Below are 17473 nucleotides of genomic sequence, written 5' to 3' on the forward strand. Positions count from 1 at the left end.
AAGTTTTTGGCCTGAGTCCCTGAGAGATCAAGAGTGACAAGGGAGCATGTCAGGGTAAAATAGCACATTGGTTTCAAAATGCCCAACATAGGATGCCTAAGAACACCTAGAAAAGATACCCTGAATGCCATTTGGAAATATATTCTGAGGCTCGAAAAGAAGTCTGTGCTGGAGATATAAATTTGGGAGCCATCTGAATAAAGAAGGTATTTAAAGCAATTTCATGAAGTGACTTAAAAAGTATATAAATTAAAAAAGAAGAATGCCTAGGACTCTCCGGAACATCCAGTACACAGCTATCAGGAAGAAGAGGATCTTATTTACCAAGGAGACTGAAGAGGAAAACAAAGAAAAGTGAAAGATGCCAGAGCCAAATGAAGGGTTCCAGACAGAGATGCAGTTATGGGTGCTGCTGCTGCTGAGTAAGACAGCAGAACAGCTCTCTAGACTCCTGCTTGTGGTGGCCTCACTGGCTCCCACAGCCTCACCTGTCTCTGTATTACCTCAATCCAGAGGACTGCAATAGCCACCTAATTGGTGGCCTCCCTCCAAGCAGCCTTCTCCACTCAACCTGTACTCAGACTCATACATCTCGGTGGTCCTCAAACTTCAGTTGTTTGGGAGGGAAAGAGGAAATACTGGAGAACGATAATGGTCAAATTATACTGTTATATTGTGTGTGTGAATATGTAACAAAAAAATCCCACCATTATGTACAATTATAATGCACTTATTTAGGAAAAAAATGAACTGGGAAAATAAAACAACCTATTTATCGGATCACTAGGAGACCTAATGAAGCACAGATAAGTAGAAGAGAGCCTGGCCTTCATAGTTCACTGAACTCTTCAAGTAATTCTGACACCAATAAAAGTTGAGCCCTGCACCAAGCACTCTTCGGCTTAGAAATATCATGGCTGGCCACCAGTCAGAGTTGAATTTATGGATTTTCATCATTTGGTTACAAATTTAGCTTCTATTATCTCTTGGCAGTATTCTCCTCATACCAACCAAATGCTTTGTCATTAATGAACTGACCCTAATTGTTAGTTAACTGGCTCTCCGGTTTTATGTACATGCCAGCAGCTTTCTCTGCTAAACTCCCATCTTTCCATTAAGCCAATTCATCCAGGAAACCAAGCTCTATCTTGCCCACCTAAATGTGATCTCCTGTCTCTTTCATCCTGCAGGAAAGAGATGATGGCAACTGTGCACAGCCACCTCCCCTGTAGCCCTGCTAGGTTCCAAGATCTCTGTAAGTCCTAAATAAATGTTTATAGATTTATTGATAAACTGATTTATTGTCAGTTTGAACTAAATACTGGCAGATAGACAGTGGGGGCTGGAAGGAGGTGGCAACAGGTCTCCCTTACACCTCCTTCACTCACCAACAGATCGCCTCCCCCAAACACTCCCCAACCCATCTTAGTGATGCCAACATGGTCACCAAATCAGAAACCTGGGATCCCTGAGTCTCCCCTTTCATTACCCATACCCAGTGGGTCACCAAGTCTAGTAAAGTCTCCTTCCTCACCCCCTCTCAGATGTGTCCCCTCTTTCTCACCTGCCCTGCAGTCATTTCTCATCATAATGACTACTATGACTTTCTAACTGGCCTTTTTGCCTCCAGCTGTACTTCACACCCCACTCATGCTAGTCCCTGCTGCCAGGAGAATGGGTCTATTTAATGAATCTCACCAAGGTTTTCACAACACTTCACAATCTTCTTGTCATCCAGGACTCAGAGTCGGAGGCCTAGATATCTACAGAGGAAGGTAAGGAGCCATGGGCTGGTGATGAGTGTGGCTCTGTAGTTCGACCACATTTGGACCACATCCTGCCTTTGACCACCTGTGCCCTTGACAAGTTCCTTAACATAAATGAGCCTCATTTTCCCTACTTGTAATGTGCAAGGAAAAGCATATACATTGTGGGATTGTAGCGATTCAAACCTGGAGTTGGGGATCATAGCCACAGCGGGAATGATTCTCCTGGCTGTATCTGGCTCCACCCTGAGCAACAGCCAAGCTACTGTTACCAGCCTGACCCTGCTTTCAGGACTTCCTCAGTAGATAATGTTTGAGTCCAAGACCCTCCTTCCCCCTGCTCAACTCCCATTCCTCTTTTGAGGCTCAATTATCCTCTCCAGGGACTCTCTCCCATCCCCACAACAGACTACTCCAGAGCACTAGCCATATAATGCATGAGACTCCTTTGTCTCAGTGGTGAGATCCTCAAGGGCAGGGCCAGGTCTCTGACCCCAGAGTTCAGCTCACCTATGCTAAACCAGTGAATAGAATCAACAATGCCTGTGGGAGGCAGCTGGAGGCTCCTGGGGCAAAATTCTCTTCATCTATAAGCCTGTGAAGTAAGTCATCTGCTTCTAAAATACAGTGATGGAATGGGTGTAGGATAGACATTCCCACTCCAAAGGGGAGAAATGGAAGGAATAAAAGTCCCAGGTCTGCACTGGAGAGGATCCCAAGGGTATCAGCTCAAGTCATCCACATTCTACCAGGGGCCAAAGTCTAAATCAAGGGCCCTTTTAAAAAAAAATAAGTAAAGGTATTGTGTCCAACTACAACTAAAAAATAAATATTAAAAAATGTATTTTGGCATGTTAAAAAAATAAATAAATAAATTAAGGGCCCTGAGGCCTGAACAATATTTAGCACGATCCAGAAGTCATGTCCAGTCATCCCAGAAATGGCTTGACAGAAAGGAGAAGTACGCACACTGGGCCTGAGAAGAAAGCCACTCAGAGCAAGGCAGAGCCACTGACTTTATATCATGACCCAAAGACAAGGCCACAGTTTTACCTTTCCTTGAGAACAGAGGGAGCCGGGCCCAGTGAGATATTCTGCCATGACTGAAAAGTCAAGGCAGGTCAGAGAGATGCTGTATAATCAGAATTAAGAGGAGAAATTTTGATTTCTTTTGTCAGTGAATAACAGTAGCTTAACTAGGCTAAGAAAAGCTGAACAGGATAAAATTAAAGAATGCCAAAAAAAATTGAAGGTGAACAAGCTTGTTTCACCTAATCACAGTATCAGTAACTCCTAATAACAAACTGGCTTAAGGCTTTATAATATCAAAATACATTTTTCACATACACAACTTCATATTCCCACTTAAATATCCCACATCAGGCTGGTCTGATTAGTACGTCAGTTAATCAAAGTGAGGAGGCTGAGATCTGTCAGAATTGCTGAAAGAGCCATAAACCTGGGTGCAGGCTGGCAGTGCAAGGTAGTGTCAGGGTCTAAAGAAGTATTTCTTGTTTAGCATCTTTTTCCTGCTGTACCAGGTTAGTGAGTTGTATGAACTGGGTATTACCAGCCACTCCCTACTGGGGGAGATCCAAGAGATCCCTAAGAATATTTGTGCTATAGTCCAGCTCTACCAAACACGCTGGAAAGATTCCTTTTGCTTTCTGGATCTTGCATTTAAAACCCAGCCCAACTTTGATCACATGTCCCTGCCCCACCACCAGCCTCCTTTGGCACAGCCCAACCCAGATGCTTCCACTTAAACACTTAGCCAAATGCTCAAGCCCTTCTCACCAAACCACAGCCCTTTAAACAAGGCTCCACGGTACTGAACAGCTTTTTCAACAACACATAGCAACAGCAGGGCAATCAGTCACAAAGCTGAACAGCCTCCTCTAAAGACCACAAAGAAACACAAGTCACTGGGACCTCACCTCCAGGTGCCAAGAGGCCAAACTTCCAGTCTCACTATCCCATAGTCTCAGGAACAGGAGCAGTATCTCCCTCCTACCTGAAATGGCAAGCTACTTAAGAGAAACACCACCCCAAAGCCATGAGCATGAGATGCTGACAGCCAAGCTCAGCCCAAAAGGAGGAGCAGGGTCTGGCCAGGAAGTGGGCGAATGTGAGGTTCTGAAGGCTCACACCAACAACACATCTGACCTCGGGCTAGAGGAACAGTGAGAAGCTGACATTGTTTTCTTCCAGTGTCCCTGCTTAATACTTTGAAATGTCTGCTTAACCTTCCTCTTGTTTGTGCCTATTTCTGCTTTTGATATTCTATCCTGCCCCCATTCCCCAAACTGGTTCTTTTCTTCAACTCAAGGGCTAACTGTAGCAAAGAGGACACAACAATCCATATGGCCAAGGCCACGGGCCTTCCCCCAGGATGGTCTGAGCAGATCTCAGAAGACATATAATGCAAGTACTCCAAAAGGAAAGGGACTTGGAGTGTGTATGTGGGAAGGTGGGAAGTGGCAAGGCCAGGATGTGTGCCTTTGGAAAGAGTGAGATGGGGAGCCAGGCAGTGTCCAGGGAACAGAATATCACCAAGGCCCCCATCAGTCTGCCCTCTCATACTGTGGACAAGTTTATCTGCATGTGTCCTCACCAGAGCAGGACCCACTATAGCCACTTAGAGAACTTGAGATGGAAGGTTCTTTTCCTTCTGTAGGCCTTTAAGAGTGCATCTGAGAAGTAAATGTAAATGAGAGTGTGATTCCAAGGCTGAGACGTAAAGGACCAGGACAGAACCAACAACCCACTTGCTTCGAGAGCTAGCTACCTGTTCCCTAGCTACATGGCTCTTCACAATGCATCAAAATGATGGCAAATTACCTCATGACTAGACAACTTCTACCTGCCTGTAAACATTACCTGCTCTGAAAGTTTATAGCAAGTTTCTTGCCTCCTACAAGAGGCAACAGTCCGGCCAGGCATTGTGGTGCCCACTAGTAATCCCAGTGACTCAGGTGCCTGAGGCAGAAGGATCCCAACCTCAGCAGTTTAGTAAGACTCTAAGCAACTTAGCAAGAACCTGTCTCAAAATTTAAAAAAAATTTAAAAGAAGAAGAAGAAGAAGAGGAGGAGGAGGAAGAGGAGGAAGAAGGAAGGAAGGAAGGAAGGAAGGAAGGAAGGAAGAAAAGGGCTGGGGATATGGCTCAATGATAAAGTACCCCTGGGCCCAATCCCCATTACCAAAAAAAAAAAAAAAAACCAGTAACAATCCCTGTGAAAAGACTTCATCTTCATTATCTCATTTGTGAGGAATATATTATAATTATCACTCTTGTCTTTTAAAGATATAGCCCTGTGGCCAGGGAACAGGGAAAGTGACAGCAGGTGAAGCTGGAACCAGCTTGGGCAGAGTCATTCACTTCTACTCACCTAGAGAACTTGCCCCCCCCTCCGTCTACCAGACAATGGCACCTCTAAAGGGAGCACCTGGAAGCCACCTACTCTTCCCAGCAATAACATGGAAGGATGCAGGGAGTCAGGATTCTTCTCAGCGGAGCACACAGAGCTCTCTGGACGCCCCCTCCCAAGTAGAAGCAGGCAATGATAGCCGCTCTCTCTCCTGCCCACCTCAGGTCCCTGCCGGCACCTCCCAGGCTCTCTTTGACTTGACTTTCTCTTTCCCCACTCCCTTGTTCTGGACCATATGGAGGCCCCCTGTAGCCCTATGCCCAGCAGTCAGCAGGCTGTTCTCACCTCAAACTTTGCCTCTCCCTAGCCACCGCCAGCTTACACTGAACTTGCTGCTGGGTGCACTCTGCTTCTCTGGTCACAACTTATTCTCACTGTCCCTCTGCCTGGGGAATCAGATTCCCATGTTTCTTCTGCTCCCAAACACTTACATGCCCATGATCTTTTATCTCCTTCCTGTCAGACTCCCTTGCAGTATACTAGCATGTATCTTTCTTTGATGATAAATGGAACCCCTGGATTCCCCTCTTCTCCACTTCAGTCCTCCCATCCATCCTGTGAAAAAGTTGTTCCTCCTCCCTTTGACCTACTGATATATCATCAATGAGTCCATCTCAATTATGCCCTCTAAGTTAAATCTGCATTTCTTGCCTTGTCCTGCTCCTTCCTCTCAACCCACACTAATGTTAAAGCCTCTGTTCTCTAAGATCCTACACCCCCAGCTACTATGTCATGTTTCTTCTTGGATTCACAAGCCACTGTTCACCTTCCACTCCCCCTAATTCCCACTGTAGCGAATTTTTCACTCATTGAAGCTGCCTTGTCATCTACGGAGCTGTTCCTGTTCTTATTTCCTAGAAAGGCAGTCTAGGCAGAGTTAAAAGTACAAACTGGAGTTAGACCGCCTGGGTGAGAACCCTGATTCTGACACTCTGTGTCCTGGGCAAGAATAACCTTTGTGTCTCAGGTTCCTTCTGGATGAGATGGGAATAGTATCTATCTGAAAAGGTGACTGAGACATTTAAATGAGTTCAGAAAGTAAATCATTTAGATAGCAGTCTATCCATGTAGACTGGACTGCTTTTCTTGGCATCACATCAGTGAGACAGTTACTTCATTTGCTATCCGGGACAAAGCGCCTCTAGGTTCCTCCTTGAACTATACAGCAGCCTGCACTTACCTGTGACCCTTCCCCTCAAACAGCATCCAGTCTCCATGGGTCTCTCTGCAGACATGGTCTTCACCACCACATTCTTCCTGTTCTTGCTGCTCAGCCTACATTCACATATTCAGAACCTGAGCACTGCAGGGCCTCCTCTCACCTGAGCATACCTGGCCTTTCCCAGAGCAGTCCAAACTCATAAGGTGCATCTAGATCAGAGCCAACCTCCAACTGTTCTAGACTCATGAAGGTATTAATAAAGGCTGACACTTGTTAAGCATTCTCTCTACACTGAGCTAAATGTTTATATGTAGCTCATATCTCAACATTCATAACTCTTATAACCAAACTTCACAGAAAAGGAAAGTGAAGCTCATAGAGTTGGTCAATTTGGCCAAAATCACACATCCAGGAAGCAGCAGAGATAGGATTTGAACTCAGGCAGTCTGACTCTGAGGTTATACAGCACTTGCTCGTCAAGTCCAGCTACCTCCTGCCACATTCTGAGTCCCTGATACTCCAGCCATGGACAGCATTATGCTTTCTCATGCTGTCCCCTCAGCCAAAAGACCCCCTCTCCAGTCTGTCCATCAACACTTATTTTTCAGTGCCCAGACAATTTTGCCCAACAGCATTCCCACCTCTGCCTGCCAAATGAACCAATGCTGAGACTTATAACATGTGCTCTCACCTTTATTCTGTTTCTGCTTCAAGTGGCCATAGGATATCCAATGAGAGGACACTGACATCCTCTCTTTCCAGAACTTCCTCCCCTGGGAGCAAATAAGTATGTAATTGGTGAGAATGGGAGAAACAATCAAGCATGTGCAACTCGGCCCCATCCTTCTTTCTCTCTCTAAGCCACCTTGATAAGGGAAGTGGCCTGCCCCAGGAGGACTTGCATTAGACTTGCATTCATCTCAAGTCTAAGTCCCTACTAGAGGTGGCTATTTTAATTCAGCAAAGGGATATACTGAGGACTCAACGGGTCATATTCTGTAAACAACTTTATTAGACATAAACCTGATATCTTGATATCCCTCTGATTCCTGGGCCTATTTTTCAATAATTGTAAAACTAAAACTTGGAAGTCATTTAAGTAGTATGAACAACTACTGTGCTCCAAACCAAGCTAGTGAAGAACAAAGCAACAATACCCATAAAACTGTTGGGTCTGCATGGCACACTGGTAACTAAAAGACCATCTCTGAGGGCAGGAGCACAATCACTAGCTAGGAGGCACATCACAGCCATAGGTCACATGCCTTCTTTCCATATGGTGTCCTCTGTCTGGGAGCTCGGCTCCCCCAGCAATCCACAGATGATGCTGTAATTTATTTTCCTACATAGGGCAATGCCAACAAGGTGGTTTGGAAAGACAGGCGTTTATGTTGTGGCCACGGGACAATGCCTGCCAAAGTGAATTAGTTCACTGACATCTGGCTCATGGACAAGCCTTATCAGGTTGGTCAGTGTGAATCAAGCCTTGGGCAAGACAGACATTCCAATGAATGGGTAATGAGTGTATCTGACCCTAAAAACCTCCCTCCCAGCAGTTCTTACCTCCATTTTCTCCCCTCTCCACACCTGCCTCTGTGGTAAACAGACCCTTATCCTACTGACAAGGCCCCTGCTGGCAGTGTGTCTCTTCAGTCCCAGAACTCAGCCTTCAAAGGCAGCGGCCCTCATTTTCATTCTCACAGCAATGAACACACACTTACATGTGCACATTCACATTCAATTTACCTCCAAGGAGGAATAAATGGACCTGGTATCATTTCACTGCCTCAGACTGATTACAGGCAGATGTACAGAAATGCTTCAAATCCAGCATCAAATTGAATACTTACTAAAAGCCTCATCTCAAAAATCAATACAAGCAAGTATTATGAACATTAACCATTGTTGAAGTTGGATGATAGGCGAAGAGGATTCATTATACTATTCCTTCTACTTCTGTGTGTGTTGGACTTTTTAAAATAATTAAATGTTAAATAGAAAAGCCCACCACTTAGGGACATAAATTTTATTTTTGGGGGGGGCAGGGGGAGATGGGGGATTATATGCAGGATTCCTCCTTCCCCTCCTGCAGAACTGAAATTTGAACTTAAATTCCTGATGACTCATATGGTGCTGTTTCTACAATGCCATCCAGATTCCCTGAGTATGTTCTAACATCCAATCAAGCTCTCCTCATGTCTCATCTCCCATAGTTTGGACCCTCATCATTATAAAAGCTGCTTCCTCTGACTCTTCCCCAATTCATCCTTCCCAGTGTGGTAGGAATATTCCCATAGCTCATGACATCACTCCCCTGCTCCCAAACTGTCCATGGCTGCCATATTTTGCAGCTTGGTTCAAGTATCCTAATACCATCCACCTTCTTACCAAGTTGAGTCCCAGCCACACCAGACTACTTCCCACCCCCCAATATACAAAGGTTTTCCTGTCTTTGTTTTCTTTACATGGGGGGTGCTTTTCTCCATCTATACTTTAAATCCCACCCAGTCTGAGGCTTTGTTCAAATGTTCCATATCCAGGAGGACTTTTCTGACACTGCTACCTCAAGTTCCTAAAGATACAAGAATCCCTCCATTCTCTGTTCCTATCTTACCTTACAAGGTGGTGGTGAAGACCACCTTGATCATCAGAGCTATTTGTATTATAAGAATTATAATAATATAAACAGTAATTATATTATTTCTCAGTGTGTCTATCCCACCTTCTTAATTGAGTGACTAGAGAGCAAGAAATATATCCAATTTTGCTTCTTTGTTCTCAGAGCCTGACAAAGAATCAGACAAAAGTAGACAGTAAATGTTTGTGTTTCTTAGTGAAGAGTAAAGAGAGAAGGGGCATGTGACTTTGACCAGCATTCTGATAAGGGCTGGAGGTTGTTGATGACAGCCTCTCCATCTAACTTTGAGATCCCTCTTTTTTGCAGCCTGATATTCAGAGGCAAAGGCAGCTCTACCATAAGGGGAACTAAGCCATGATTGGGCCTGGTATGAGCAAGAGACAAATGATGAATACAACTACATTTGTAAAAGACCAATGATAGCAGAAAATGTAACTTTCCCTAACAGATGATAAAACCAGGACTTTCTCCTCATTCCATTAATTTAGAATGCTAAGCAACAAGAAAAAAAAGTCTGAATTGGTGAGTTTTTGCTATTATCTAGAGTATTTGAGATCTCATGCATAAATTTAGCCTATAGCCAGCTACCTTCTAGGAGCCTCTCTAGCTGCCTGCAGGGGATCTGGACCCAGAATTTGGCAGGCTCTAGATAAATATTAATTGAATTAATTTATTCTGTATTTTGAATCTTCATTTCAACATTTTGTTGAATAGTTTTTACTACAAAGTTTTTCCTTTTGCGTTGAAAAAAAGAAAACAAAAAACCAGAACTGGGCACAGTGGTACATGCCCTCTAGATACTCTGGAGGCTGAGATGAGAGAATCAGTTGAGCCCAGTAGTTCAAGATAAGTCTGGGCCACACAGCAAGACCTCATCTAAAACAATACAAAATGCCAGAAAGGGACCAAAGAATTTCCTTAAAGACCATCCGGTGTGCACTGTCAACACCCTCGCTTCTGTGTCTGTCAGATGAGGAGGGGCTTCTCCTAAAGGCCTGGGCTGGAAAATATTACCAATTCTGCCTTCACTGGAGGACAAAGGGCCACTGTGGAACCCAGACTGCAAGCAAAAAGCTCAGGCCCAAGCTTTTCTGAGTTGAGTCTTTGCATAAGATTGGTCAACTTTCTCTACTGGCTAGATTATGTCTACCTTCCTTTGCTGGTCCCGTTTGGCAGGACCAGCAATGAGTGCCTCTCTGTCTTTCACCATAATACTGAGCCTTGTTCTCTGAGGATTTTGGAAACACCTTTTTTAATAGCACAATTGTGTCCCCCTAAAATTCAGATGTTTACATCCTAATGTCCTCAATATATGACCACATTTGGAAATAGAGGTAATTAAATTAGGGTGGACAGTAATTCAATGTAATGGTGTTCTTGTAAGATTAGGTTATTAGGACACAGGTGGGTACAGAGGGAAGAACATGTGAAGACACAGGGAAAAGATGGCCATCTGCAAATCATGAAGAGAGGCCTCAGAAGAAATCAATTCTGTTGACACCATAATCTCAAACTTCTGGCCTCCTTAACTGTGAAAAAATAAATGTCTGCCATTTCAGTCCCCTAGTCACAGTACATTGTTTTGGCAGCCCAAAGCCCTCATCTGACCCTCATTTGATCTTGGACACAGCTGGGCAAACTTAGGGACAGAAGACAGCCTTCTCTCCAAAGCTATTTGATCTTGTTCTGATCTACTCACATTCCAGGGAAGACTTTGCTTAATTCTCAAACAACATCCAGGTAAGGGCATTTCCCTTATCTGTAGTCTTTGAATCATGCCTGGGGACTAAGCCCAAGAAGCAATGAGGAGGAAACCTAGGACCTCAAAGATAGCCCAGCTGTCCTGATACATTCAGGAAACCACGAGCAGCCTGGGGGAATAGCTTAGTGGTAGAACACTTCACTTGGTGTGCATGAGATCTTTGAACCTCAGCAATGCAAAAGAAAAAAAAAAAAAAAGCACCAATAGCAGAAACAGCCAAAAGCAATGGGCCCAGCCCTCTTTTCTTCAACCTAATTCAATAGCTCCAGCATACAATGTGGGCAGGGAGGGGCAGGACCTAGCCAGTTCCCTAACCTTACTTGCAAGTCACAAGACACTTGTCACTCAGATCACTTCCCTCCCCCAGAGCTCTGAGGTCAAAGATGGTTTAGGGACTTTCCCAAGAAAAGTGATGCAGGAATCCCCCATTTCCACACATGGTGCTGTAGATCAAAGACAAGCCTGCAGAGCACACCACACTAGATATCTCCTGCTTGGGGACCAAGCAGTCTTGCTCCTGGAAGTCTGCCAGCTGGAACCTAGGGGAGTAGAAAAGTCTGAGTCTCCTAAGGGCCTCTCCATTCTTTACCTCTTCTTTTCCATTGATCAGGGCTGTTATTCTCCCATAGAAGATATTCAAATAGTTCCTCAGATTCAAGTAAGAAGTGAAAGGTGTAGAGGTCTACGTGACTCAAAAGGGCCAAGAGACAGTATTACAAAAACCAAGTCCCCACATTCCAGCCCAGTCCAGCCCCAAACTTTCTGAGGCTCCTTTCGTGTCAAAGTGGGTAGAGACTTCTTCCCCTGAAGGAGGACAAGAGCAGGAGGCAGCAAAAATACCTTGCTACTGTCAGGCTGCTATAACAAAATTACTATAAACTATTAAGCTAGTTTAACAACCAAAATATATTTCTCACAGTTCTGGAGATTGGAAAGTCCAAGAATGCAGTTCTGGCAGAATCAGTGTCTGGTGAGAGCCTATTTCCTGATACATAGATGGCACCTTCTACCTATGTCCTCCCATGGAAGAAGAGTCTAGCTAGATCCTTCTGGCTAATGAAAGGACTAATGACTAATCCATTCATGAGGGCTCTACTCTCATGACCTAATCACTTCTCCAAAGCCCCACATTCTAATACCACCACTTCAGGGGTTAGGATTTCAATAATATGAATGGGGGACGATATAGCTAAGATGAAGAGCATATTCTTAAAACCTGTACTATTTATGAGATAGATTAGTTTTTTCTTTGAGTAATACACATTGATTTCTTGGATTCTTATATAATGGAGATTATGTCTCCCATACCCAGGGCTGGACATAGGCAGATCCTTTGGTTCAGGAGCGCAAACATGGTACACATATTCTAGATTTTCTCCAGCAGTTGCAGGTCTCTCTAGCAGTACCTGACAGAAAGCAGGTTAGAGCCACTATTAGGCCTTCAAGACTGCAAATTTCCTACAGATCATATGCACTCTTAACAAACTCTTGGCACCTTTCTCAGTCATTTCCCTATGGTCTTACCGGGTGGCACTGCTTAGGGACAGTGAGTAGGCTAAGTTTATGATACTTGGGGGCCATCTGGGGCAGACATCTGACAGAGAAGTCGTAGCCAGGGAAGTGAATTTGGGAGGCCCCCAACATGGAAGCTAAAACCAAAGCTGGGCTTTATGGGGTCAGGGAGCAAAGTACCAAGTGCTGACCACATTCATGGCTGGCTTCAGCCTTAAAGCAGAAGGTCCCTGGCCTCATACACTGATTTTGAGCATACCCATTTTAACTCTAGAGATGGTCTTAAAAGAAGATGGCTGAGGTGTACCAGTGTCACAGAGAGACCTCACAATTGCACTTAGTATGCACCACACACTAGAGGGACACCTATAACCAGTCAATTACTCCAGGAGTTACTTAGGGAAAGTTTCCATACACAGTGTGTAACAATGATGTAATGAGATGCATTTAAGTAGAGTATAGGATCCTTCTCATGAATACCATTCCTCATTCAACTGTTACTTGAGTTAAAATTCTCTTTCAAATATAAGTAATCATGACGTTCGAGGACTAGATTTGTGACACCAGGGCAGCCCTTAATAGTTTTTAAAATGTTCTTTATTAGTAGCTAAAACACAGAGGTAGAGCTTTCTGTCCTCTGAAGTCTCCTGTTAACATAAGATCTTGAGTAATCACAACCCAGACATCACTCTATCTTCTCCCTGAAATGGCACTGTATCTTCTCTAAGGTTATTATTGCCTCCCCATGTGATTTTTCTCAAACTTTCCGAGTGGAGGAAAAGCTTCCCATTTGGAAGCCTAAAGGATTCAAGACCACTCTGAGGACAGAAGAAAGGTGAAGCTACTAGGGCCAGGTATGTGTTCTCAGCTCCAGGAGGAGAGCCAAGCTGGACAGGACAGGGCCCAGGGTATACCTGATCAAGCAATAAGGACTGGCTGGCTCTACAGAATACAGGATGACTTGAGCAGGCAGCCCCCACCAACACCCACCAGCTCAAAGCCTGAACATGTCTACCATGGAAACAATACTCTCCTTTCATGCAGATGACCCAGCACCTACTCCACACCCCTGCATGGGCAGGCTTGCAGCAAATGCTTACTGAACCATATCAGCCCCTCCTCTCCACCCCCACATCCCCACCTGAGTTTTTTTGCCCATATTTCTCTGACTCTCATCCTTCACCCAACCCTTCCAACCCATTCTCAAGACCCACTCTCGAACACCACTTTCACCAAACATCCTTTAGGGATGATAGTCTAGGGTCCCAAACAGGTAAGGTTCATTATAATTTGTTACTAATGACAAAGTAGCTAAAGATGAAGAAATTTTTGTATAAATGAGAAAATTGGGATTGTCTTGTCCTATTTTAATATACTTTCTTGAATGGGAAAGAAAAGAGAGGAATTTAGCTAAGAATTTAGAAATTACCTATAGCAGTCAGGTATTAACAGTTTCTAGATCCCATGAAAATCTATGCAACTTTTAGAGATTTACCTAAATAATATATATGCTTGCATATATCAAGTGGGGCCAGGATGTGCTTTGTGACAATCTGGTCACACCCCCCAAGTGTTTCTCAAAGTGTTCATGTGGTCTACTACACGTTCACTGACCATCTTCCTTCCTCATCATGATAAAAGTAAGTTTTCATGTAATGGACTCTGTATAATCTGGACTCTGAATATGATAGCAAAATAGGCAGAAAGAACACAGGTTTGAAATCAAGCAGACTGAGTGTACATCAAATTCAGTCACTCACCATCTAGGAAAGTACTGCATCCTCGTGGAGCCTGCTGAGCTAAGTCCTGAAAGGCTGCTATGAGACAGAAGCAAAACTCTGCTCAATGCCTGAGGCATGGTGAGGATTTTATAAAAAATGATAATGGCCAATCATTATGGATTCGGGGGACCCCCAGCTAAACCTCATTCACTTCTCAGTTCTAAACAACCCCCCACTGGCTATTTTCACACATGCTCCTTAATTTCCAGTCCCCCTCCTTTGTACATTTCTGTTCCCTCTGCCAGGAATTCCCTTCACCTCCACAGAGTCCCTTTCTGTCTTCAAGACACACCTCAATCACCACATGCTCAGGAAGTCCAACCTCTTTTTTCTAAATACTCTTATTTTCTTAGTGTTTATTACAGCCTGATTTGAGTGAGAGGTACATTCCTTAAGTTCCATTCAGGCAGGGGTCATGTCTTTTTCATCTCATGTCCCACTATCCACTACTTTCCTCAGAGAAGAGGAGGATTTGAAAATTATTTAGTGACTGAAATAATGAGAACACGAGCCTACTGATTCCAGAGTACTTATGAATTATGCTCTGCCTATGCTCCTAACAGGGTGTAGTTTTCCCAAACCCAGTGGGATAGTTTTGACTCTGTGGCTGCCATCTCCTCCCTACCATTTTGTCAGGCCATAATATCTCCCCAAACCAGGATATCATGGCACTCAGGCATCCATGTTGCTTAAACACAGCATTCTCCATCTTCCCACCTACCATACCCCACCCAAAACCTCAGCCCACTTAAATAAAGCCCTGGTGCCCACAGGCTCCCCCGCCTTTCTTGGGGCTGGAACCTGCTCTGGGCCGAGACTGTAGACAGTCAAACTTCCCAGTATTGTGGCCAGTGTCCTTCTGGATAACTCCCTTCTATACCCACCATTATTGGATGCTGGGAGCTCAGTGCCTCAGACCACAGGCCCTGGTTCTCTCTGTCCCAGGGTGCTGTGTTTTCACAATCTTCATGGAATGCCCATGAGAAAGAAAAAGCCTTCATGTTGTAGCCAGGCAATTAGGCCAAGGGAGGCACCAGTAGAGAATACACATAGTTTATCACTTTCTATGGATCACAGCCTCAAAGTTTTAGCTCACAAAGGGATATTCTTGGAGCCTTTCCTCTTTCCCTAGCCCCATCATTAAGTGGGATATTCCTCTTATGAGCTGGGATAGAGAAGTTTCTGCACAGCTTTAAGGCTGCCTGTCCCTGGCCTTTCACCCTCACTCCACCCTACATGTGCTAACAGTCATCTCTGCTCAGAAGCCAACAATTCTTTCTCACCATCAACAGGATAAAGTCTCCCCTGCCCACCCCATTACCTTAGTTCCAACTTTTTTCAATTTTTAACAACTAGAAAGAGTCTAGCTAAGTTTCCTCATTATTTCTTTATCCCAGCTTGTTCATTTACATAAGCGACTTCTATGTCCTTAACTCAAAACATTTCATTGACCACGAAGGATCTTTGCATATTCTCATCTTTCCTCACACAGAAAAAACCCACCTGCCCCAAAAGGTATATCTCTAGTTCTAATTCCTTAGGACCCAGTCCCAATTAATTGATCCACAAAACCTACTGTCAAAATCTTGCAGTCCAAATTACATATAAGATGGTGTGAGGAAGAAAAAAAGAGAGAGAGAGAGAGAGAGAAAAGTGTCATAGAGTGGGTAGAGAGAGGTGATGGGAGGGGAAGGGAGGGGAGGGGGGAAAGGAAGGGTAGCAGCAGAATACAAAAGACATTAATATGGCTGTATGTATAAACGTGGCTGTAAAACCAATGTGATACTGCAATCTGTACACGTGGAAAAAAAAAGAATTCATACCCCACTTGAATCAAATGTATGATATATCAAGATCATTGTAATGTTTTGAGCAACTAATAAAAAAAAAATCTTGCAGTCCTTTCAGATAGTCCTTTGACCTCTCAACACAACCTGCCTCCCTTTATTTCATGAAATCCTCTCTGCTCAATACCACTTGGACAATAAATGCCCTTTTTCAGGTGGACTCCAATACATACTTTAAGAAAGATACTTGGCCTTAGAGACAAGCTTGAGTTTCTTACACCATTTCAAACAAATATATGCCTCCCTTTTTGGTTGTACTAGAGATTGAACCCAGGGGCATGCTACCACTGAGCTGCATCCTCAGCCCTTTTTATTGTATTTTGAGTCAGGGTCTCATTAAATTGCCCAGGCTGGTCTTGAACACTACCACTGAGCCCTATAGCCAGTCCTGGGAAACAGATTTATGCAATCCTCCTGCCTCAGCCTTCAAAATAGCTAGGATTATGGCTGTACACACCAGGTCTGGTTATCTGCCTCCTCTTTAACTCCCTCTACCATTACTGCCATGGCCTCCTCAAGTCTGCATTCTGAGAAGTGTGGAACATAGTATCTCCCTCACCCATCTGAAAATAATAGTCACATCCCTATGATCCCCTGTCTTCCTATCTATACTCAAGTTCTTCCAAAGCTTGTAGGACAAGAACCCTGGCTTTGTGCCGCAGTCTGGCTGGGCACAAATCACGAGCCACTCAAGCAGGAACAAACTTTTATTTCCGAACTCGCCCCCCCCCCCCGCGGCCAACACCACCCACGCGGCCCTTTCAGGAACACCACACACCAATCGGAACCCTCCACTGGAACTTCACTAACCAACCAACGCGAACTCTCCCAGAACTCCAAAGTAGTGGGCACCTGAGGCAGCAGGAGCCACCCTACTGCAGGACAGCAAAGCTCTATATACAACTGAATACACAGCTTAACTTAAGCATCATCATCTCAATGGCTTGCTGGCATCACCTCTCAACCACTCCCTCTGGCAAAATGCCAGGTGCCACCCTGACTCAGCTGTGGCCCTCAACAGCTTTGCAGCATATGCGGTCCCTTGCCCACATGCCTCCAGGTGTGGCCAGTCTTGGCCAATGTAGGGATGAAGATCCCTTACCAAGCTCTATACTCAGGATTTCTATTAATGCAGCAGGCTAAGCCAATTTATCTGAGCTTTTCCACAGGGACAAATAGGACACACTAATTGATTTTGGGAGCCTAAGGGAAGGACTTTGCACTTATCCTGCCACCACTCACTGAGCTGGTTTGGGCTCTGAGATCTGTGTGCTTCCCTTGTCCTGAAGGTGACCAGCTATCTGAAGCCAAACTGCGACCTACCTTGCCATGCACTTTTGCCTCCTGGACTTTCTGTTCACCCCCACCCATGACTGCCCTTTCTGTGTCACACCTAGACACCTAAAGAATACTACTCCCCTGAAATATCAGTATAATCCCTCTGGATGATGCTAACCCCTCCTTTTGGCAAAATATTTTTCTTTGGCTTCCTGAAAAGAGAAAAATAATGACAAAAATAATAGGGTTTGACTATCTGCAATGTACCAAGAACTATAGTCAACACTGATTGCATCAT

The 17473-nt window shown here is 44.4% G+C and overlaps 1 protein-coding gene across 6 annotated transcripts in view; it reads right to left on the minus strand.

The window, feature by feature from the left end:
- The window catches only part of Ppfibp2 (PPFIA binding protein 2), a 160372-nt gene that overhangs the window by 134454 nt on the left and 8445 nt on the right, over nucleotides 1–17473 (minus strand). The window contains exon 2 of one of the 6 annotated variants that reach the window (XM_071616406.1): nucleotides 7049–7130. The exons of the other annotated variants lie outside the window; for them this stretch is intronic. The gene's annotated coding sequence lies outside the window, so the exon portion shown is untranslated. The remainder of the gene's footprint in view (nucleotides 1–7048; nucleotides 7131–17473) is intronic. 6 annotated transcript variants of the gene reach the window in all.

Source organism: Marmota flaviventris, chromosome 9 (assembly GCF_047511675.1).
Source record: "Marmota flaviventris isolate mMarFla1 chromosome 9, mMarFla1.hap1, whole genome shotgun sequence".
NCBI classification, from domain to species: Eukaryota; Metazoa; Chordata; class Mammalia; order Rodentia; family Sciuridae; genus Marmota; species Marmota flaviventris.